The sequence below is a fragment of the Acinonyx jubatus genome, chromosome D4 (assembly GCF_027475565.1).
Source record: "Acinonyx jubatus isolate Ajub_Pintada_27869175 chromosome D4, VMU_Ajub_asm_v1.0, whole genome shotgun sequence".
Lineage (NCBI taxonomy): Eukaryota > Metazoa > Chordata > Mammalia > Carnivora > Felidae > Acinonyx > Acinonyx jubatus.
In genome coordinates, this window is record NC_069391.1 from 59,045,652 (window position 1) to 59,071,264 (window position 25,613).

Sequence of the window (25,613 nt, forward strand, 5' to 3'; positions counted from 1 at the left end):
AAGGTGAAAAACCATCATTACTACAGGCAGCAACAAAATGTAGAGAAAATAAAACTGAACAGAGTCTGAGTAGGAAACCACTCAGTAGCTGGTTTGTAGTATAATATTTAGGCCAAAACAAAACAAAAAAACAAAAACAAAAAGACAGTTTCCTAAACTAATTGAATTAATAATCAACTTGACCTTTATTTCTTCCTCCTCCTCCTCTTCTTCTTCCACCTTCTCCTTGTCATCTTCCTTCATCATCATCATCATCATCATCATCACCTCTTACTTTACAATGGTCAACACCTTCAAATGACTACAAAGCCTTATACAATCTATGACCTGACCTACAACCTCTTCTCCCATCCCTGTAATACCAGGCTTTTCCTGGCTCATTATGCTATAACCACACTGGACATGTTTGTGTTCTTCAAATGCTAAACTCTGTTTCTATGTCAAAGACTTTGCACACATATGTCATTTCTAGAGGTCTTCACTTCCTTCTTTTTCCATGGCTGTTCCTTCTATTATTCAGGTCTCACCTCAATTATCACCTTTCAATAAGATTTTCCTAACTACTCTATTCAGCATTTCCCAACACTGCCTATACAGTATTTTGCTTAATTTCTTCATGGCATTTAGCTATATTTGAAATCATTAATTCATCTTGTCTGTCTGTTCATCTATCTATCTACAGTAGTTGTTTATTACCTATGTTACCTATTAACATATAATCTGTATCAGAGCAGAAACTGGCTTTTTCTTCTTCCAACTGTAATGCCTAATGTCTAGAACTTGTGGTAGATATTCAAAAATGAATCAAATAAATCAATGATTTAGTTAAGTATTAAGTGTTGAAATCCCTTTTACTTTTGAAACTCAGGACAGCTGTGAGAAAGAAGTATCATTTCCTTTATTATTTATATTTTATTGAAAAAGAGATTGACTACCTTATGAAATTAGTTGACTTGCCAGAATCATGTGGCAAGCAAATATGCCTACAAAGCTATTTTTGCCCACTACAATATCTTCCTTACATACATGCGAATTATTGGGAAGTTTACATAAGATAATGAACAGAATTTAAAGCACTACATTAATGTAAGACATACATTTTATTTCAGTTCTCATAAATATGGCACACTTATTTGCTAATCACTAATAAACATCTGCTGGCTTACAATCTTTGGAGCTACATGAATTCCTAATTTTCTTATTTTTATTATGGAATAAGAATGCTTCAGTCAGAGTCTAGGGAAGTTTACATAGGAATACACATTTGTATTGAATTCCCTTGAGATTATATTTGAGATTAGCTGCTGACCTCAAAGAAGTCACTTTCTTTGCAATGATGTCAACACCAACCTCAATGAAGTCACAGTCTATGTAATGACATTAAAACTAAGACAAAGCATTAAGTGCCCTGGGTGAGTACAAGGAAACCTTACACAAAGATGAAACTGCAGGTTGGCTTTTGACTTAACCCTCCCTACACCAGTAAGTCCTCCCTCTTGGGTGGACTTGAATATGTCAAGAAAAATTTAGTTTTAGTTCACAAGTTTCAAGAGAAAGTAAAACATAACTGGCATAATAGCAAATAAAAATATATTGATGTAAACAATCTAAAATTTTTTGCAAGGGACTAAACAGCAATAAAATAAATTCAACATTGATTCAAATTTGAATGAAAACGGGGTAATAAAAAATGAAGCATAAAACTGAACTTAAATTCATTCATATACTTATAATCACTTTTGTATCTCAGTAAACTGAAGAAAGCTGTTTCTCTTGGCTTTAGGATGAATCTTAGTATATATTAATCCTGGAAACATTAAAGTCATCATCAGTCTTCTTAATAAAATCTTTATGTTTATAGTTAATACTTTAATATATGAGTTAATTTAAATGATTATGCCAAAGACGTGTGCTCCAATATATAACAATGAATTATAATAAGCATTTCAGAAACTAAAAAACTACAAATAAAAGACAGGAAAATTTTTTCAACTCACCTGGTAACCAAATTAATTAAAACAATGATGCAGTTTTATTTATCAAATTGGCAAAAACAAAAACACTGAAGTATGACAATATTTACTATTAGCTTCAGTGTGAGGAAGGAGGTACTCATATCTTGCTGGTAGGAGTGTTATATATTAAACCTTTTTGGAGTGAATTTGGCAATAGGTATTATAAAATGTATAATTTGATATGCAGGCTTGACTGAATCCAGGATTCTTCCTAAGGAAATAATCATGTTTCATGCAAATATATGGCCTTGAGGATGTTTATCACAGGGTTGCTTATACGAGAAAAAAGAACTGACAACAGCCTTTTTGATGGGTCTATCAAATTATGTTTCATACATAAAATTAAAATTTAAAATAACTATGCAGTACCTAAAAATGTTGCAGAAAAACAACTCATATTATTTAAAAATATTCATGGAAAAATAAATAAAAAATAGAAGCAACACGGTGCCATTTCTGAACTTATAAAATATATATTTGTACATAGAAAACAGAATGGTTATATACCAAAAAAGTCAATAGCAGTTGTCTCTTGGTGATAGAATTATGAATGAATTTTTTCTCTTTTTTCATCAAAGTTTTTTACAAATCCTCAACAGTGAATATTAAGTTATTTTTGTAAATAGGAAAATGTGTATTAGTTTTATGAAAATAAAAACTAAGTAGTTATAAAATTATGATTAATGATTTAATCTTGCACAAAGGTGAGATAATGAAAAATGGGTAATATCGCAGGAAATAGAGAAAAGAAGAAAAAATCAAACTATAAAATTAGAAATGTAGCTAAGTATAAAGAGAGAGATGGGAGAGATAAAAAACCATATTTCAGAAATATGTTTCAGTTCAAGGACTATAAGAAGGTACTAGACTTTTTATTTTTACTGTGTATGCCAAAAATTCACACCCAGCAAATTGTACATGATTTTTTTAAATGTGTGTTTCTTTCATTTATTCTCTTTCATCAATATCTGAAGAGTTGGTATTATTTCTTTCTAGGTGCTATTAATGACTTGGAATATTCTAAATGAAATTAAACATAGTACACAAATTAAATCCACTGAATATTTCTTATGTGTAATATCAGGTGCCACCATTAACCATAATCTTTCATAATTATTATTGTACTGGTGTTCTTTCTGCAGTCTGTAGTACTTTGTACAATAGAATGCATTTCTGTGCACTTTATCACATTTATTCTCACCAAAACTCTTGAAAGTATTGTATTATTTTCAGTTTACAGATGAAGAAACAAAAATCTAGCAAGTTTACATGACTCCCCAACATCCCAGCAATGCTCAAAACAAATGGAAAACTAACAAAACCAAGTCTACCATGAATCATTCTTAAACTGAGTATTATTTTGGGAACACCATTCCATACCAGCCATGAAATTCCTGTTTTATTTTCTTTTTATAATAATAAACTGTAATTCCAAAATTATTCACTCTATTCCTACAATTGATCTCTGAGTATGTATGAGCTGCTTATTATAGAGCATCACAGTACAGAATTTCCAGCTACTTTCAGCCAAATTATATCACAGTTTCTTTTCCCATATTCCAAGCACATGTTGCAAAGACTGAGTGTTCAAGATCTGCAGATTATTTTGACTTCTTTTTAAGAAATTTAGCAAAGCACCATTCTTCACTTCCAATTTGATTTAGAAAGTATATATGTAAGAAAGTATATACCAATATTATTTAAAATACGTACTTTAGGTGAGATGATTAAAAATATCTATTAAATAAGCAATTAGAGATCCAAGAGCATTTGAAGTTAATTTCAAGATTAAACTGGAGGCAGATTATTTTACTACTATGATATTTTATTTTTGTTTTCTATCTATATTGAGGACTTTTAAAGATGAAATCAGAAAGTAGACTCTAATGAGCATAAGAAATAATGAAAATTAGCCTCTGATTCATTGAACTCCTTTTTACCCTTGTTCTGGTTATTTGGAGGAGGGAAGAAGGATGTATACATCAAATAGATAGGCCATTTAGCACCCTGACTCTGGATTCCTTTATCTATTCCCATTCAATGTCACTTGCCTCCATTCAATGGCAGCCATCTGCTCTCATCTATAGGCTAGCAATCCTCAAAATTACTTATATAGCTCAAACTTTTCCTCTGAGTTCTAGAAAACTTTACCCAACTTAAAATTTTCATTTGGTTGTCTCAAAGACATTTCACGAGTAATATGTCTAAAATGGAACTCTTCTATTCTCTTCAAATTTAATATATTTCCAATCTTCACTCTCTCAGGAAATGGCAGCACCATACATCTAGTTGCTAACGCCACAAACCTAGCCATCATCCTTCGTTCTTTACTTTGTCCTACCTTTACACAAACGACTTTTCTTTCTACTATCTCAGTCATCAATCAATCCAGCATCCTTTACCTCCACTTCCAAAATGGTAGTCCAAATTTCCTTAAAGAATTTCATTTCCATTTCCAATCATCCTTTCCCCAACCTGCTCCTAACACAGCAGTCATATAATCTTTTAAAACAAAAAATGCAACAATAACAACTTCCATTAATTGTTCCAAAGGATTAACTATGCATTTCATGTCCTATTTGTTAAATATATTTTTATAGACATCCATTTATTTCTTTAGAGCTTTCTTAAGTTATGGTTGACACATAATATACTGTACATGTTAAAACATAGAATTTAATGTTTTGACATATGTATGTACTTATAAAGCTATCACAACAATCAAGATAACAAATATATATGTCAACTCCAAAAGTTTATTTATGGCCCTTGTAATGCCTCCCTCCTCCCTTCCCTGCCCACATCTGTAGATAACTGATCTTCTTATATCACTCAAGCTCAGTTGGCAGTTTTCTAGAAACTTACAGAAATATATTAATACTTCCACTTACCTAAACTACTCATATAGAGTCCAAATTATTGGGGCACCTGTTTGGCTCAGTCTGTTGAAGGTCAGACTTTGGCTCAGATCATGATCTCACAGCTTGTGGGTTTGAGCCCCGCATTGGGCTCTGTGATGACAGCTTGGAGTCTGGAGCCTGCTTCGGATTCTGTGTCTCCCCCTCTCTCTGCCCCTACCCATTTGCATTCTGTCTCTGTCTCTCTCAAAAATAAATAAACATTAAAAAAATTAGAGTCCAAATTATTGTTTCCAATTTCACTCTTCCAAAATGAAAAACAAACAAAAATAAGACAGAAACAAAAACAAAGAAACAGGTTTACAGGTTGAATGAAAATTATTGGGAAACGTCAGCATGACTACCCAGTTTGGAGAACGGCTTATGAAATTTCTTAAACACTAATCATACTTTAATAGACTTGTATTTTTTTAACCCTAATTTAAATATGTATATACAACTACTAAATGTCCACATTTTAATTAAAATTTTAATTAACCCTTTCCTCAGCCCAGTTGTAAAGTATAGATTTGTCTCTTTTTTTCACATGATAATCTCATACTTTGGAAGAGTCTGTCTTCTAAAGATCTTGTGATGTTAGTTAAAGCACCTGAATGGGCTTTGTGTATGTTTACCAAAGAACCAAGTCTTAACAAAAGTCTACAGTGCAAGGAATATTTCATTTTGTAAGAATTTTTTATAGACTTTTTCAAAAGACATTTGTGTGTTTTTAATTTAACAATATTTGATGCTTATGAGTGTTATTCATTTAAAATTGTGATTACGAAGTATATTGAACTAATATTCTAAGGTTATCATTCATTTTTACAGAGTAATCATAGCATGTTTCCTTTCTTCTTTCTTTAAAAGGGATATTTTCCATTGCTCTCTACAACAATGAATATGAAAGCAAACACCAAAACACAACTAATTTCAGTTCTTTTTGGAATTTGACATTTTTCACTACCTAAGTAATATAAACATGTATCACCTAAGTGAGCAGTATTTTAATAGCATCATTTTCACAACATTTTAATTGTTGTCACATTTCTTCTTTGTTTAGGAAGACAGACATCTGGTAAACAGCCGTGGGATCTAAACAAGTAAGATTTAAAGCATGTTGTTGTTGTTGTTGTTTTCTTGACTTTCAATTTTTTTGTTTGTTTTATTACTTAATAGTATTTCTTTATTACTGTGGGATGTAGCTTTTTAGAAAAGTGTTAACGATTTTATTAAGGAGTGTGAGGAATAAAAGTAAATTTTTAACAATTTCAGATTATTTAGAAACTTAAAAACCTACCTGAATTCTGTATGTAGTATGGAGACATAAAGAAATTACAGATGAATTAAAATTTCAAGTCCAAAGTATAGGCATGTTTTTGTTAAGAGTGAATATGAGTCCATACAGTGAATTCTTACAAGGTATTTTTTTTTTACAAAATACATATTGCTATACTTGTCTTAATCTTACCTCTTGTTTGTCAGTAGATTAGGTCAATGAGTGATTGATTTGGTTTTTCAAACCACCATGCATAGAACCATGACTCAGTACCAGAGAGTTTGGGCAATGTGAGATCCACCCCCAACATTGGAAGGACATGTGTTGGGATGTTGAGGGGAGAAGATTCAGTTAATAATAGAGTAGGAAGGAGAAGAGGTGAAATGATGCTCAAAAAGAAAGCAAGTGAGTAAGGGGAGAATTGCACATAATAAGAAGGAAGAAAGCAGATTGCCATAAGAATAAAGAGTAAACAAACAGATTACATACATTGCATGTTTCATTTGTCTGTATTTGGAAGAATGGAACTAGGGGTAGAACAAATTAAGAATAGAGAGTAGATATTGGAAAGTAAGGAGATGGAAAAACAGGATGTTGTTCATTGGTTGTACTAGAAAGGGGAACAGAAAAGAGTAAATGGTAAAAGATAAGGGAAGAAAGTTTCAATTTTTATTTTTTTCTACTTATTTGACAACTTAGGTCCTTGAAACTGGAACTTAAATGGTTTAAAAAACATAAGCAATGAACATTTTTAACTATTTTATTGAAAAAAAAATTCTAGACATTGTATAATTATGTGATGTTTCTAAGAATCTTGCTTTATTCTCAGTTTAAGCCATGCTTAAATGAAGAAAATATTTCTTGATTTATTCCAAGTTTTCTTATGAGTATTTTACACCTCCTGTACTCTTGAAATCACTTCACTTCTAAAAAAAGGAAAATCATAAATTTGAAGAGGTGAAGTAGGTTATTAAAATGCAATTCTAATTTACAGAAAATATATGTTAAACAATTCAAATTTACCATCAAAACAGTTCAAATTATTCCCGCATTCAGGGACACAAAGCCCTAGATTCACCCTGTGGTTATCCTGTAATTACTATTTGCAGGCAACAGAAAGGTTAACACTGATGCTGATCTCAATTGTAATGCACAGATTTACCAAAGAACCTTGTAGAATTGACATTTTATTTTGTCCTAAGGCATAAATCATAAAGACTCAGCAAGCTAATGTCCCTTTCATTGGCATAATGATATAAATAAGTAAAAATTCATTTTTAGCGGCACTTGGAAGGTGTGCCTTTAGGTTTATGGTTGTTGCTGTTGTTTATTATTTTTTTTAGTGGACGTTAGGTGTTAATCATTGATCCTCACAATATAAGATCTCTTCCTAACAGTGGAAGTATCTTGAGGAAAAGATTTTGGTTATCTATGATCGATTATGTATAAAACTATCACTAACAGTCCGCCATCCACTATTTTTCATAACTATAGAGCAGAGTTCAATGGTGGTACAGTAGAAAGTGCCCATGGCTTTTTATTCCAAAATACTGGGTGAAACCCCAACACCACCATTAAGATCCACTTAATCAACCTGGGCCTCAGTGTTTTCATGTTCAAACAAGGGTAATACTACCTACTCACAGGATTTCTATATTTAAATAGGTTATCAATTTGAAAGTATTTGGAATTTTGTCAACATTAATGGATGACACAACTGGTGAGACGTGGGTACGAACTCCCCAGAGTTTCTTGTCCCAAAGCCCATGGGTCACATAAATGACTTTGTAAGGTTGTTGCAGGTGTACTTGTAATTCAACTTTATCATTACAAAAGTTATTTGGGGGGTAAATCAACCTATCATTTAAAAAGCTTTAGTCATCATCTTCATGGCTCTACAGCTGGAGCACAGGAAAAGACTTTCAGTCTCATTAAAATCTCCACCTGCTGTTTGGTGCCTTACATTCCTCCTATGGAATGAAACTAAGACCTCTCCCCTATTTTAGTAGCAATAGCCTAGGTGGTTTTACATACATTTCCTCAGATAATCATCAAATCAGCATGTAAAGAATATCTAATGACCCTCATTTGCAGATAATTCTCAGAAAGGCTGTGTAACATGACTGAGGTCATCTACATAGAAAAGGAAAGGAGCTGCAGTTGGGATCTAGAACTCTTTACACAGCTCCTTTACATTGTGAAACATCTGCTGCCTTTCCTAGTACAATATATAGCATTTTCAATACAAATGTTTGTGGAAGTATTATCGCAATAATTGTATCCACATTCGTGTAGAGAAAATGTTTACTGGAAAAAAGAGAGAGAGCAAGAGTGATTACTAGTTCCCAAGGAGTGGGGGAGCAGATAACGACTTGAAGGGTAGGTAGTCTCAGGAACTCAGTGTTGTGCCTTGAACAAGTTCTATGGGAAGGCATTAGTGAGCATTGAAAAAAAAAAGTCTTCAATTCTTTCCTACTTGGTTGTCAGCAAATTTCTCAAGTCCTCCTGCATGTGCCTTTAAAATCTAATTCATCAGTATTCTTAAGATAGTTTAGCAGAGAGAAGTCCCAAGTCCTATATTTCTTTCTACTTATTGGCATTCCTCTCCTCCTTAACAAAAACCCAAAGAGCCTCTTTTCTGTGTGTCTCTGCTTTCCTGCTGATGGTACTAAATCTGTGGTTCATTTGAGTTGGTCTAAGTATACTTGCTAAAGTCAGGGAAGAAGATAGTTATTATATACAAATGCACATTGAACAGTCCCTTTGAGACACCAGCCTCTTGAACCTCTTTAGGAAAAAAAAAAAAAGCTGTTAGAAAAAAATGAGGCTCTTATATGATTGGTTAATACTTTAATTAAAAAAAATACTTATTTCTAACTAACCTCACTAAAATAAACCTGTTTTATCTTTTTTTAAAGACAAATTGTCTTCAAAATCAAGAACAAAGTCAAGAAATAATTCTTTTTATTCCTTCAACACACACATGCACTCACATGCACAGACATTCTAATATATACACTTACACGGAGATATAAAATGCAGGCACACAGAAAATATACAAGATTGTTCCATCCTTTCAATGAAATATGCAATATTATATATTTTTTAGAATATGTTGAAAAAGTGATTTTGGAGAAAAGTTGAAATCATTGAGCCTTAAATGCACTCTGCCATTTTTAAACTTTTAATAATCCAAGCCTATGTAAACACTGTGTTGTAAGTAATCATCATCGTGCTTCATAAACAAGAGACTGACTGTGTTTAGAAATACGCTTTCATTGTGCTGATATCACAATACAGATTTCTCTTTCCTCAGATTGTCTCCAGTGTAAACACACTGCTTGACAAAGATGACAGGAAAGCTAAGTTGATTGCTAGGCAGCTGTATTGTTATTACCATAGATAAACACACTTACTTCTTCTTTGGAGTATTCCTGGTAAGGAATTTCTGGATGAGTATAACGTTTTCTTTTGGGTTGATTATGATCTTATTTATTTTAGGTAATCACATAGGTATCCTTTATCCTTTTATAAGACTGGATTTAGTGCATACAAAAATTCAGAGGGAAAAGGTGAGCTATTAAATGATGTTTTGGGGGGCATGATTAGAAACAGGGATGTTATTATTGGAGTCTTATACAAGAGGAGGAATCAGAATTATACAACATAAGCACATTCCCATCTACATTGTGAGACCCAAGTGTTATCTTGAGATTATGGGGGAGTTTTATTTACAATATCAACTTGCTTATGAAACTAAAATAAATGCTTCCAGGAAGAAATGAGGTAATAGTAATGGACCAAACACTTGTTTCTTTTGCATGGTTACTTTTTCATTTCCAAAGAGAGCTATTGTTCCCCTGTGCATCTTATACAGAGCTTTCAATTTACTTGCTAGAAAAATGTTCATTATCTGCAGCAAAACTACTGATTACAAGAGTCAGCAGGCATCACTAGGGCAAAAGTACAGCAGCAAAGTTCAAGGGTGAGAAAGCACTCAGGGTGCGTGCGAAATCTCAGTGAAGCCTGTTAAACTGTAAGATGCACCTGACAAGGATCATGTTACCTAAGAGCCATGGCTTACACATTGTTTCAGATAACTGAAGTGCTTTGAGTGTCTTTTTGTGACAGGAAGGAAGTATTGAATTAGTGAGATCCCAGTAATGGTGCTAATGCTGACAATGGCACCATCACCACCACTATGAAAAAAAAACACAGTGGACACCTCCTATGCCTGACATAGCCAAGGAATTCCCTGAATTGTGATGTCACTTTGAGTGTCTGGCTCAGGGCAGAATTGGTCCTGTCTATAGTACCCAAATATGCAATCATACTAATACTTGGATAATCTCTTAGAGCTACATATTTACATCTGGGAAAAAAAAAATCAGTATCCAAATTAACTGGTCTCCAATACCGTCTAAAATGCAGCAGGGAAAGGGAGAAAAGGAAGCTCATTGCTTGTGCCCTTTGGGGCAGTAAAAAACTCATTATTCACTTGACATGGACTGTTACCAAACATAGAAGTGAGTAAAGATCCTTCCGTATTTGAAGACTATTATTAGTTCTGCCTTGTGAACGATCACTTCTTTGCCATCATCAATGATCAATGATAGGACGTAGCAATGATGGTGCAGCACTATGGGGTACTCCCACGGCACATTCATTTTCCCCATCACCTTGAGAGTAGTTTCCAAGATTAATTCTAGTGTCAGTGCCCCCTTATATTAATTATTGCTGCAGAAGCTCGTTATAATATATCAGGGTTTAGCCACTCTTTTGTTACTTTGATGTGAAGTCCCTAAAGCCTCAGAAATTGCAAACATGAAAGCAAACAAACAAAAGAACTAGCAACAGTTTTCAAATATCATTGAATATGGCTTTTTAAAATTAATATCTGTATTAACTGCATCCCTCGCTTTAATTCTCTTTCTTTCTGCCCCTGATAGTATGATTTGTTTTGTTGATCTAGTTCATTCAAGAAATTCAGACACTTAAAAACTTTGCTGAAAATGTCATCTAAGACAGTGAGCAACTCTCTGATATAGATTTGATAATAGGGTTTGGCTATGTAGGCTAGTGGCTACTGAATGTGAAAACAAAGCATAGTATATATGCAATAGCACATATACTAAAATTGGAACCATACAGAGAAGGTTAGTAAGGCCCCTGAGCAAAAGGCAAGTCACAGATTTTCTAATTAGCATTGCTGAGTATTGTGAATTTTTTGCAAGTTTTACGGGATGTTACGGGATGAAATGGCAAGGATATACACCCTCACATGGTAGAAAATGGTGATTCCTTCTTGCTGATGTCAGAATGCAAAAATACGTGCATACGGAGTCAGATTTTAATTGATGGAGCTGAATAAAATTTCTAATTCTATTGGGTAAATCTGCTTTGTTCTCTTATGTACTTAAAGTAGAACAGTCATTTAGCATTGTAATTAGTTTTCCTGCATCTCCGTATGAAAGGAACACATCTTACCTGTTTGGTTTTTTTTTTAGCTATGTATATTAGAAATCACCTACTATAACTTCCTTGAACATATGGATTTATCTCTCTTGTCTTTTCAAATAGAGTGAATAATTCTTGGCTCATGGTAGTCACTGCTTACTAACCAAGTATGTGTTTGGCAAGTGTATCATTTTCCTATGCTGTGTAACAAATTACCGCAAACTAAGTGGCTTAGTAAAACATATATTTATTCTTTCACGGTTTCTGTGAGTAGGGACAGATACTGCTTATTCTTTGCAAGGATGTAGTCAATACAAAAGACAGGGCTACTTCTCATCTGGAGGCTCTAGTACTGACAGATCCACTTTCCAGTTCACCCAGGTTGTTGGCAGAATTTACTTCCTTGTGACCATTAGAGCAAGGGCTCCAACTCCTTGCTGCCTGTTGGCTGGAGTTTCCTCTTGGCTCCCAGAGGCCGACTGAAGCTCCATGCCTCATGTCTCTCTCCACAGAACACCTCACAGCATGGCACCTTGCTTCTTTAAAACCTGTAAGGGAGGAGGGGAACACTCGTCTGATAGCAAAATGGAATATTATACAATGTATCATAATCAGGAAGTGGGCTCCTATCACCTTTGCCAAATTCTGTTGGTTGGAAGCATATCATATGTCCTGTCCATACTAAAAGGAAGGAACCCTGAGGACGGCTTTAAAGTCTGTCTGACAGAGCAGCTATCATCATAAGAACTAGTATCAGCCTTGAAAACCCAACTTTGAATCAGAATTTAAAATAATGTTACGGGGGGGAAAGGTTAGTTTGGTCTTCCTGAAGAAAATGTAAAATAGTTGTTAAATAGTTGTAGGGGGTATAGAGTTGTCACTACACAAGATTTATAAAAGCACCATACCCACGGCATTCCCCATTGTAAGAGGTTAGATCTTTAGGGAATAGGAATGTATTCTTAGCTACTTTGACAACGAATAACACATGAACTTCTTTCCTTGGTGAGTACATTCTGAGTTTTAGGACTCTGAATAACACAGTTTGTGCTTAATGTACACCTCACTTGTCTACTATTGTTTGGCCTGTAACAACCACAGAGGTGATTATATACTATGTAATTATATGCCGTAGTTAATAGGCATTTCACCATCTATTTATCCATAGGTCTGTTTTCTCACATAAGCACTTAATTCTATAATGTTTAAATCAAAACCTCCAGGCTTACTAGTCTTCCAGGATGTGACAACAATGGATGAATTATAAGCTATTCCCCCAAAGAATAGTGAATTGGGACACGTGGGGCTATGTAACACTGGAGCAACCACATCTGGTGCTCCCTGAAAAATTCCACACCTTCATGTCTTCCTGTAGTTCAAAAACAGACACTATTTCTGAGTGCCCCTGCAGACCATAATTGCCACTTTCTACTTAGGAAAAGCAATTTCTAAGGTAACCAGGATACACACTCCAGAGCAGTTTATAACTAGTGCAAACTAAATTATGAGCATACTACATAGGAACCCTATTGCAAAGGAGATTTTTTTTCCATAGCAAAATAATCAATATATATGATTGAAATTTACAAGTATTTGTATTTTTTCTATTAACTCTTATTTTGGGACACTTTTATATCTGCCATGTAATAAACATGTAAACTTTTCAGCCCACCACTAACCCTTCTCACATGTAGCAGTAATCATATGACAATTTACTGCATGTGTATCAGTCAGAACCCTGTCAGAAACTGGTGGCATGATTAAAAATGGTTGAAGAGAGTTTAACAAGGTGACTATTTAAAGACAGATTGAACAGTATTAAAGGTTGGTGAAGCATCCTGCACTAACTACAGCTGGAAGCTATACCTCCATGCCTAGGCTTGATGGAACATAGGGTTATCAGAACACAGAAAGATCTGTTCAAGAAGAACCTACCTTAAGTAAAGAAAAGCAACAAGTGTCCTGGCAGGTAAAAAACAAGAGAGATAAATACCATAATTCTTCATTTCTTTTACCTTTTAATATTCTGCTGATGCTTCGCCTTGCCTGAACCATGAAGAAACCACAAGGAAAGAGAACCTGGTTGATAATAGTGCGTAAATGTTGAGCTCATGAAACACAGAGCAAGGGTGTATGTATGTGTGGGAAGGGGAGGTTGAAAACTGGAAGGGGAGAGATAAGCAGGGATTATCCTATCGTGTATCAATGTGTATCAGGGCTCAAAGATAGTTGTGGATAATTTTGTCTCATTTTTATTAAAATTCCAACTTTTATCCATGGTCTGAATTCTTTCAGTTTCTTCCTTTTACAACTGGGGAATATTGGTCAAAGATATATTAAATCTGTTATTTTTTAACATACCTTAGCAAGTGCATCAATCATGTATTTCATTAATATTCTGACCTCTTTTCAGAAATCTTGGGACATCTAACAGAGTTGTTGAAATCTTCAATGTTCTTTTAACCGTTCATAACTAGAGATTCTTCAAGGCAGTTTCTATCAATTTCCATATTCATACAGGCTGCCCAACTTTAAGATACTTCTATAATTCCACATATTCTTTAGAGGAAATCCCAAGGACTATAAGGAACAAAAAATTACCCAAATAATCCAAGATTTCTCCATATAGGCTCCAAGTCAACATAAAATCTTCAAAACTCCTTGAAAGAAAGCTGGCCAAAATCTAGAGAGAATTTCTGAAGGTTACCATGAATTATACGTTTTTGCAATCTTCCCTTGTACTTTTTTTGCAAGGAAATAAAAAAAAGCTTTATGCCTTTATTTGAGATACCATTTTAAAAAGCTTTTTGAGAGAGAATATGTCAAAATTGGCACATAAATCACAGAATGAAATCCTCCAGTTCTATCAACGGAGAGACTAATACCTAAATTATATTAACTCTAATCCAAATCATCATTCAACATTTTTTATCATTTCTAAGCATTCATACACATTTGGATAAATCATATCCCTTTTTTTCTTCATGCCTACTGACTTCTCTTCATGAAATCTTTCTCTCTTCCCCTTGTGAATTAAAACACACAGCTACAATTTATGGATTACTTAGTCAATAAAGTCAGCTATACAAACCAATGTTTCAATTCTATTGAGTTTTAAGTTCAACCTTTCTATGACTTTAAGCAAATCAGTTTTTATTAATTTCCAATTTTATCATTTCTTAAGTAAATAGTAATCTTTTGTTGTGTTATTTTTTAAGATTCTATTTAAACTGCAGTTAGTTAACATGCAGTGTAATTGTAGTTTTAGGTATACAATGTAGTGATTCAATACTTCATAAAACACCTAGTACTCATCATGACAAGTGTCCTCCTTAATCCCCATCACCTATTTTTCCCATCTACACACCCACCTCCCCTCTGGTAACCATGAGTTTGTTCTCTAGAGTTAAAAGTCTGTTTCTTAGTTTGTCTCTCTCTTTCTTTTTCTTTTTTTGTTTGTTTTGCTCCTTAAATTCTACATATGAATGAAATCCAATGGTATTTGACTTTCTCTGAATGACTTATTCCACTTAGCATAATACTCTTTAGCTCCATCCATGTCCTTGCAAATGGCAAGATTTCATTCTTTTTATGGCTGAGTAATATTCCATTTTATATATATATATATATATATATATATATATATGTATATATATATATATATGTATATATATGTATATTTATATATCTATATCTATCTATGCCTATATCTATCTACATCTATATCTATATCTGCACACATATATACCACTTGTTCTTTATCCATTCATCAATCTATAGGCAATTGGGCTGTTACCATAATTTGGCTATTGTAGACAATGCTACTATAAACATCAGGGTGCAAATACACCTTCGAATTAGCATTTTTTTATTCTTTTGGTAAATAGTAGTACAGTTGCTGGATCATAACATAGTTCTATTTTTCACTTTTTTGAGAAACATCCATACTGTTTTCCAGAGTTGCTGTATCAGTTTCCATTCCCACCAACAGTGCAAAGGGTTCCCCTTTCTCCACATACTAACACCTGTTGTTTCTTTGTTGTTGATCATTCTGACAGGTGAGGTGATATCTCATTGTGGTTTGATTTGCATTTCCCTGATGATGAATGATGTTGAACATCTTTTCATGTATCTGTTGGCCATATGTATGTCTTCTTTAGAGAAATGTCTGTTCATGTCTTCTGCCCATTTTTAATTAGATTAATTGTTTTTAGGTATTGAGTTGTATAAGTTCTTTATATGTTTTGCATACTAACCCTTCATCAGATATGTCATTTGCAAATATCTTCTCCCATGCAGTAGGTTGCCTGTTAGTATTGTTGATCTTTTCCCTTACTGTTCAGAAGCTTTTAATTTGATGATGTCCCAATAGTTTATTTTTGCTCGGTTTCCCTTGCCTCAGGAAACATATCTAGAAAGAAGTTGCTACAGCCAATGTCAAAGAATTTATTGCCTGTGTTCTCTTCTAGGATTTTGATAGTTTCAGGTCTCACATTTAGGTCTTTGATCCATTTTTAATTTATTTTTGTGTATGGTGTAAGAAAGTGGTCCAGTTTCATTCTTTTCATGTAGCTATCCAGTTTCCCCAACACCATTTGTTTAAGAGAAATTCTTTTTTTCATTGGATATCCTTTCCTGCCTTGTCAAAGATTAATTGACCATATAGTTGTGGTATTATTTCTGGATTTTCTATTATGTTCTATTGTACTATGTATCTATTGTTGTGCCAGCACCATACTGTTTTGACTACTATAGCTTTGTAATATAACTTAAAGTCCAGAATTGTGATGCCTCCAACTTTGCTTTTCTTTTTCAAAATTACTTTGGCTTTTGAGGATCTTTTGTAGTTCTGTACAATTTTTAGGATTATTTGTTCTAGCTATGTGAAAAATGTTGTTAGTATTTTGATTGGGATTCCGTTACTTGTAGATTGCTTTGGGCAGTATAGACATTTTAACAATACTTGTTCTTTTAATCCATGAGCATGGAATGTCTTTCCATGTCTTTGTGTCATCTTTCATCAGTGTTTTACAGTTTTCAGAGTACAGATCTTTCCCCTCTTTGCTTAAGTTTATTCCTAGGTGCAATTATAAATAGGATTGATTCCTTAATTTCTCTTTCTGCTGCTTCATTAGTGATATATAGAAATGCAACCGATTTATGTATGTTGATTTTGTATTCTGCAACTTTACTGAATTTATTTTTCAGTTCTGGTAGTTTTTTGGTGGCATCTTTCAGGTTTTCCACATATAGTATCATGTCATCTGCAAATAGTGGAAGTTTTATTTACTTTTACCAATTTAGATGCCTTTTCTTTTTTTGTATTCTGATTGCTGTGGTTAGAAATTCCAGTACTATGTTTAATTAAAATGATGAGAGTGGAAATCCTTGTCTTTTTCCTAACCATACAGGAAAAGCTCTGAGCTTTTCGCAATTGAGGATGACATTAGCTGTTGGTTTTTCAAATATGGCCTTCATTATGTTGAGGTATGTTTCCTCTAAACCAACTTTGTTTAAGGTTTTTTTTTTTGTCGTGAATGGATGCTTTACTCTGTCCAATGCATTTTCTGCATCTATTGAAATGATCATATGGTTCTTATCCTTTAATTTATTAATGTGATATATTATGTTGATTGAGTTACAAATATTAAACCACACTTGTAGCCTAGGAACAAATCCCACTTCATCCTGGTGAATGATTTTTTAATATATTATTGGATTCAATTTGCTAGGATTTTATTGAGAATTTTTGCATCTATGCTCATCGGGGATTCTGGCCTATATATCTCTTTTCTAGTGGTATATTTATATTGTTCTGGTATCAGGGTAATTTTGGCCTCATAGAATGAATTTGGAAATTTTCTTTCCTCTTTGATTTTTTGAAATTGTTTGAGAAGAATAGGTATTATCTCTTCTTTAAATGTTTGGTAGAATTCACTGTGAAGCCATCTGGCCCTAGACTTTCCTTTCTTGGGAGTTTTTTGATTACTCATTCCATTCCTTTATATTTCTAGGAATTACCCATTTCTTATAGGTTGTCCAATTTGATGGTATATAGTTTTTGATAATATTATCTCATTGTTTGTACTTCTGTGGTATTTGTTATTTCTCCTCTCTCATTTGTGATTTTACTTATTTGGATCATTTCTCTTTTCTTTTTGATAAGTCTAGCTAGAGATTTATCAGTGTTATTGATTTTTTCAAAGAACCAGCTCCTGGTTTCATTGATCCCTTCTATTGTTTTTTATTTGTTTGTTTTAGTTTGTACATTATTTCTTTCCTCTCTAATCTTTATTATTTCTTTTTCCTTCTACTGGCTTTAGGGTTCATTTGTTGTTCTCTTTCTAGCTCTTTAGGTGTAACATTAGGATGTTTATTTGGTATTTTTCTTGCTTCCTCATGTATTCTTATATACTTCCCTCTTAGGACTGTTTTTGCTGCATCCCAAATGTTTAGACAGTTTTGTTTTGACTTTCATTTCTTTCCATTTATTTATTTTTTTTTTAATTTCTTTGATTTCCTGGTTGACTCATTCATTATTTAGTAGTGTGTTGTTTAACCCTTATGCATTTGTGGTCTTTCCACGTTTTTTCTTGTGGTTGACTTCTAATTTCATGGCATTGTGGTCATAAAAGGTGCATGTTATGACTTCAATCTTTTTTTTAAATATTTTTTTAATGTTTATTTATTTCTGAGACAGAGACAGAGCATGAGTGGGGGAGGGGCAGAGAGAGGGGGAGACACAGAATCAGAAGCAGGCTCCAGGCTCTGAACTGTCAGCACAGAGCCCAATGCAGGGCTCGAGCTCACAAACTATGAGATCATGACCTGAGAAGAAGTTGGCTGCTCAACCGACTGAGCCACTCAGGCGCCCCATGACTTCAATCTTTTTCTGAGGCCTGTTTTGTGACCTAATATGTGGTCTTTTCTGGAGAATGTTCCATGTGCACTAGAAAACAATGTGTATTCTGCTGTTTTAATATGGAATGTCCTGTATATATCTGTTAAGTCTATTTAGATCGGTGTGTCATTCAAAGCTATTGTTCCCTTGTTTATTTTGTTTATTTTTTTTAAATGTTTATTTATTTATTTTGAGAGAGAGCATGTGAGCAAGGGAGAGGGAGAGAGAGAACTAGGCTACACATTGTCAGCACAGTTCACCATGTGGGGCTTGAACTCATGGACCTTGAGGTCACGACCTGAGCTGAAATCAAGAGTTGGACTCTTAACCAATTGAGCCACCCAGGCACCCATCCTTGTTTATTTTCTTTTTTTTAAGTTTATTTATTTATTTTTGAGAGAGAGAGAGAGAGAGAGAGAGAGAGAGTGTGTGTGTGTGTGTGTGTACAAGCAGGGAGAGTGTGCAGAGAGAGAGGGACAGAGAAAGAATCCCAAACAGGCTCTGAACTCTCAGCACAGAGCCTGATGCGGGGCTTGAACCCACAAACTGTGATATCATGACCTGAGCAGAAGTCAGACAATTAGGTGACCCTGTTTATTTTCTATTGAAACGATTTCCCCATTGATGTAACTGGGGTGCTAAGTCCCCTACTGTTATTTATAATTATAAATAAGTTCCTTTACGTTTGTTATAATTGTTTTATATATTTGGGTATTTTGTGTTGGGGGCATAAATATTACAATTGTTATATCTTCTTGTTGGATTTTCCCCTTTATTATGATATAGTGTCCTTCTTTATCTCTTGCTACTATCTTTGTTTTGAAGTCTAGTTTCTCTGATGAGTATTGCTACTCCAGCTTTCTTTTGACATCCATTTGTGTGATAGGTATTTCTCCATTCCCTCACATTCAATCTGCAGGTCTTTAGGTCTAAAATGAGTCTCTTATACGCAGCATATAAATGGGTCTTGATTTTTTCATGCATTTTGACACCTTATGTCTTTTGATTGGAGCATTTAGTCCATTTATATTCAAAGTAATTATTGATAGATATGTATTTATTACCATTTTATCACTTGTTTTGTTATTGTTTCTGGAGATTTTCTCTGATCCTTTCTTGTCTTTGTCAGGCATCCTTCAAATCACTGTTTCCATGCTCTCTGCCCCAGGGTTGTTTGCCTGCCTTCTCTCCAGTATAGTGCCCTCTGGTCTCTATACCAACCAAGCCCACTAACCTTTAAAACTTCAGTGTTTGCGTGTTTGTTTGTTTGTTAATTTAAATTTAAGTTAGTTAACATATAGTGTAATATTGGTTTCAGGGGTAGAACCCAGTGATTTATCACTTACATATAAGACCCAGTGTTCATCCCAACAAGTACCCTCCTTAATGCCTATCACCCACTTAGCCCATCCCCCCTATCCACCTCCCCTCCAGCAGCCCTTAATTTGTTCTCTATATTTAAGAGTCTCTTATCGTTTGCTTATCTTTCTGAAAAACTCCAGGTTATAAACTCCACTGGTTGTGAGAACTCATGAAATTCAGCCTCCCTTATTTCCAAGTGAATGGTTTTGGGGAAATATTCTCCTGTGCATTCTCCTGTGTGCTCCTCTCCCTCATTCCCTTCTCTTTGGCCACAACTCCCACCCCTCCACAGCACTCAGGATCCATTTCTCCTCTATACCCTATCTCCACACTTTCTACTTTCTTTGATGTGACCTCTTCTTTCCTTTTAGTTATGGAGTTTGTTCTGTCAGTCTTCAGGTCCATTTCTGGAGTATTTAGGATAATTTAATAATTATCTAGTTGTATTCATGAGACAAAGTGATCCTAAGGTCTTCCTATTCTGATGCTATCTTCCAAAATATCTTGTGGTTTTGATACTGTGCATATAAACAATGCTTTATAACTGTCAAACTATTGGGCATAATGGGAAGAAATCCCAAAATGAATATTATATATATGAGAGAATTTTTTGTACTTTTATGGAGAAGACTACCATATTTATATACCCATTAGCTTGATATTATGTTTTTTTTTATTTGTTTATCTTTCAAATACATGGATTTCTTCTTAATGGATTTGTGTTTCTAGGACTACTTTTATATCCTCCTCTAATTATATTTATAAAATTTAAGATATTTTCCTCTGACGTACAGTATCATAAAATTTTCTTAAGCAAAATTGTTTTTAACCTGACATGCTACTTATTTCATTAGTATTATGATAAAGAGAAGGGAAATAAAAGATTACATATATATGTATATATATATATATATACACATATATATAAATGTTCTTAATATTTATTTGTTTTTGAGAGAGAGAGAGAGAGACAGAATGTGAGTGGGGGAGGGGCAGAGAGAGAGGGACACAAAAAATCCGAAGCAGCCTCCAGGCTCTGAGCTGTCAGCACAGATCCTAACGCAGGAGGAACCCACAGTTCGAACCCATGAACTGTGAGGTCATGATCTGAGCAGAAGTCGGATGCTTAACCGAGGGCACCGCCCAGGCACATATGTACATATATACACACATATATATATGTGTGTATATATGTACATATGTATACATATATATGTGTGTATATATATACACATATATAGTTATATTAATATAGTGAGTTTTCAAATTATATAACCTGCAATTCCCAGTACATTATTAATAAAGCTATTTGCAAACCTCCAAAGATCATGTTAAATAGTGGTTGGAATATTTTAAGCCATAATTTCACCTTTTTATTTTTTTATTTTTTTTTCTCTCAACAAACCGGAGCCAATGATATAATAGGTGCAAAGTTCATACCCTCTTTTTCCATAGAGTTGACAGATTGGTTAAAAATATTAAAAGAGACAACATTGTAATTTTGTCTTATTATCAGTTTTTTTCATGTTAAACTTCAAGCAAATTTTAAAAAAAATTTTTACATTTACTTATTTTTGAGAAAGAGAGAGAAAGAGAGAGAGCAAATTGGGGAGGGGCAGAGAGAGGGAGACACAGAATCCATAGCAGGCTCCATGCTCTGAGTGGTCAGCACAGAGCCAAGGTGGGGCTTGAACTCATGGACTGCAAGGTCATGACCTGAGTCGAAGTTGACGCTTATTGGACTGAGCTACCCAGGTGCCCAATCAAGCAAATTTTTAAAAATTTCTGATTTTTAAATGATAGCTGTTTTCTAATTTTTACTGATTTAATTAGCCTTCTTTTCAACAATTTTGGATAAGATGCTTAAGCCAGAGGTCAATACAAATTCAATAGCTTACCTGGCTTATTCTTTAGCTCTTCTATAAGAAAGATCACCTGTGTTTGTATTGTTGGGTCCCTTTGTTTGGCTGTTCTCTATGGAACAAAGACGTGAATTCTATCTATAATTTTATACTGCTAGAACAATGATTCTAAAATGCAGATTATTATATGCCTCATCAGAGCTTTGGCATAGGCTTTTTTAAAAGAATTTAAGACTTTTCATAAACTGATTCCATCCTCCATACCTAGCCATATCCTTCTACCCTCTTCTCACTGCCATATATCCTATGCTTTAATACTCCAAGATTTATCATATTGCTTCCTCAAAGGCTCTTCCCTTCTGGTACTATGACTTTTATATATTGTTTTCAGTTAATCCCATGGTACTCTAAGTAACTTCTAATAGTTCTTACTCTACTTCATTATGAAAGTGTGTTTATATGCCTATACTTTCCAAGGGAATGAGAACAATTTGAAAGTAGGATATCATCTAATTATTTATGTCACCAGTGGAGTATCTCATAGATATAGTATACAAATAAATGTTTATGAATAAGTTAATTGTACAACAGACAAAACTTGAAAGGTCTAGGGGAATGTTTCCCAGTGAAACGACAAGAATTTATTGATACTTTATTAAGAAGAAGGAATCAACCTAATAATTCTTATCACAAAGTGTTGTATATAGGAAAACTGGTGAACATTTGGGGCAATTGATGGGACTATGGATCTTTTTGTTTATAGTTTGAATCATAGAAGGTATATCAATGCCTGGTCTTATCTCTAACATTCAGTAGTTTTCTAGGTTTCAGCTAATATCTTTTCTAGTCACAAGAGGGAATGAGGCCCAGAAGGCAATATTATGCTTTTGTTTAACAGAGATAAAAAATTACTGTTTATCAATTCAGTCATAACCTGTATTTTGAAAATGTTGGAAACACAATTAGTAAAAACAATATCACTATTTTAGCCAGAGTCAGTCAAAAGGAATCCATAAGCATACTACATACTCATTGCATATTTGTTGTTTTCCACATCTAAATGATACTGCTGCACTTTCAAAAGGATATTTTTATAAATATGATTATAAAGTAAATTTTGTGTCTTATTTACTAAGCAAAACACTAAATAAGAGCAGAGGAAAAAATATATATATATTATACACACATATCATATTCAGGACACATGCCTATACACATATATTCATAGTACACTTACAGCATCCTTTCCTCCCATCAGAAGACTATAGAGTTTAATATATGTGAAAAAATATAGCTTTAAAATACTGAAAAAGTAAAAAAAAATTTTTTTAATTAATAAAACTTAGTTGAAAAATGGAAGAAGATTAAGGTAGAAGAGTTTCTTCTTGTACTTATAAATTCTTTGGTCATTCACATGTTAGTATAATTATTATTTTAAGCACTTTTTAAAAAGAGGAAATATTAAGTAGCATAAATTGGTGAAGACATTTCTCTCAATGGGTAGAAATGAAGTCATAATTTCCTAGAAACTCAACTTTCATGTTAAGTAGTTCCCAGCCCATGGTTTAATATCAGATGGCTAATAAAACTGCACCATCTCTTACTCTTGAGTCTCTCATTCAAACTGAATGCTATCTTACATTATGCAACATCAAGAAACATTTCTATGTGAATCGTACTATGTGTTTAAGAGTTAATTAGAATACTAAATCTCATATTAATACAAATCTCATAATCAGCATGTGTTGAAATATAGTCTACAGTCTTCAGGCAAAACATGGAATATGGAATTCAAAGTTCTCTACTGTCTTCAAAAACACCTCTAAAATATCAGTTAAAATTTAAACAAAAAAACAATAATACAAAGACAACTTGAATAAGAGAGGAGTAAAAATGATTAAGAGATGTCAACAAAGTTTTGGAAGATGGAAAGTGGATAAATTAGCAAAGTAGAAAAATCTGAATCCTTTATGCCGTAGCTTAGATAATTGTGATGTGCCATTTACACCACTTGGACTTACCTTGTATATGACAATAAAGGAAAGTGCTTGACAATGGAAAACAGGAGGATTGTTTGAAGTTTTTAGGATATGATTATATCACCAAATCCCTTCCCATTTTCATGTATGGCTACAAGACCACCTTTCCCCTTTTCTCTCGGGAGATCAGAAATATAAACTTTAGATAAAATGAATTAAAATCAAGGCTATTAAAACAAACAAACAAAAAAGTCTGAGTTGAGGCACTAGTCAGAAATTATGAAAAAGAAACCCAAATGACCTTTCTAGACACCAGCTCCCTGTTCCCAGAGTATCAGAACAAGGAATTGAATTGCATTATTCTTTGGAAGAACATAATTGTCTCTGAGAAAAGAGCCACATATAACAATATGTAAAAGTTGTTATTCCAAAGTAAAGCTACCTCAATACCCATCACTCTGTCATAAAGCCCCTGACCACATACACACATCAACACAGAACTTCCTATAAGAACTTTTGATTCAGGTAGTCAAAGACCAAATATATGAACAACAGTTTTAACTTAAAAGAGAACAAAACAAATAAAGATACAAATCCTAAAAAAAGAACAATCAAAGAAAAACTGAGGAATCCTGTATTTTTAAAGTGTTATAGTAGTCAGGCAAAAATATAAAGGGAGAGGTGAAAAATAAAGTTGAGAAAATCTCCCAGAAAAATAACCAAAAAGAAAAGTGATGATCAGTCAGTAAGCAAATATTTTTAATGAGATAATTAATACAAGATAACCAACATCTGACTTAAATGACTTCCAGAAGGAGAGACCATAGAAAATCTAAAAGAATGAAAATAACAAAGATATCACAAAAGAAAATCCCCCTAGAACTGAAGGACCTGATTCTCCAGATTGAAAGAATTCAATAACTGCTTCACATATAGATTTTTTTTAAAAGAACTACTGTGAAGCACATCATGGGGGAAATTATGGAATAACCAGGCTAAAGATTCTAAGCCCAAGGACTGTAGGCAGCAAAGACAACAGTGGTGATCATAAGTTCCATACTAATGAGTGGAAATAAAAATGGAATGTAGTTCTCAAAATAATATTCAATAATTGGATGCTAAAAGATATGACATCTTCAAACTTCTAAAGAGAAAATTATTTCCAATCTAGAACTCTATATCCATCTAAACTATCAATAGAGTGTAAAGTACAGTAAAGGCAATTTTGGACAGGCAAAATAAGGATCATATCCTATCTATTCTTTCAGAAGAACCAACTGAAGGATATGCTTAAATAACACTTGGAAATAAACCACACAAAACAAAACAAAGATCCAAGAACCAAGGGGCCAGACACTAGAAAGGATGAAAAGAAGTTCCACAAAAACAACTATCCATTGGCATCTAAAACAACAGGTTCAGATTAGGGTAGGAGGGTAAAGGCATGGAACTCTCTGGGAAGGTTATGGAATTGATGGAAAATTTGCAGCAGTTTCTGAATGGTAGGGTGTAAATATGGATAAATTTGTACAATTTTAGAAAAAAAAATCAGGCCAGGTACACACACACACACACACACACACACACACTAAGTAAATTTTAAACATTAGTCAGGTACTTTTCAAAACATATGTATTTATCTGACAGATACATTATTTTTCCTTGCATTCTATTATTTGCAGAGGCTTTTGAAGGTGAGGGGAGATTACATTTTTCCTGTTCCTTTTTCATCCTGAACTATCTTTGGAGCTAACAGTTAACACAAATTAACTTGGTGCGGAAAACAAAATCACATGGTTGAGGATGGAAGGGTACAGCTTAAAAGGTCTATTGGAATTAAATTTTTACATTTTCCCAAGGC

General features: G+C 33.7%; 1 protein-coding gene and 1 non-coding gene across 43 annotated transcripts in view; both read left to right on the forward strand.

Annotated features, from left to right (window-relative positions):
* Window positions 1-25,613, forward strand: part of PTPRD (protein tyrosine phosphatase receptor type D) — a 2,170,985-nt gene that overhangs the window by 1,495,371 nt on the left and 650,001 nt on the right. For all 42 annotated transcript variants that reach the window (XM_053204229.1, XM_053204230.1, XM_053204243.1 and 39 more), the window contains one exon: window positions 5,976-6,015. The gene's annotated coding sequence lies outside the window, so the exon portion shown is untranslated. The remainder of the gene's footprint in view (window positions 1-5,975; window positions 6,016-25,613) is intronic.
* On the forward strand, window positions 11,300-11,409 carry LOC113595896 (U6 spliceosomal RNA). The gene has a single exon (XR_003416556.1). It is a non-coding gene; the product is annotated as a U6 spliceosomal RNA (small nuclear RNA).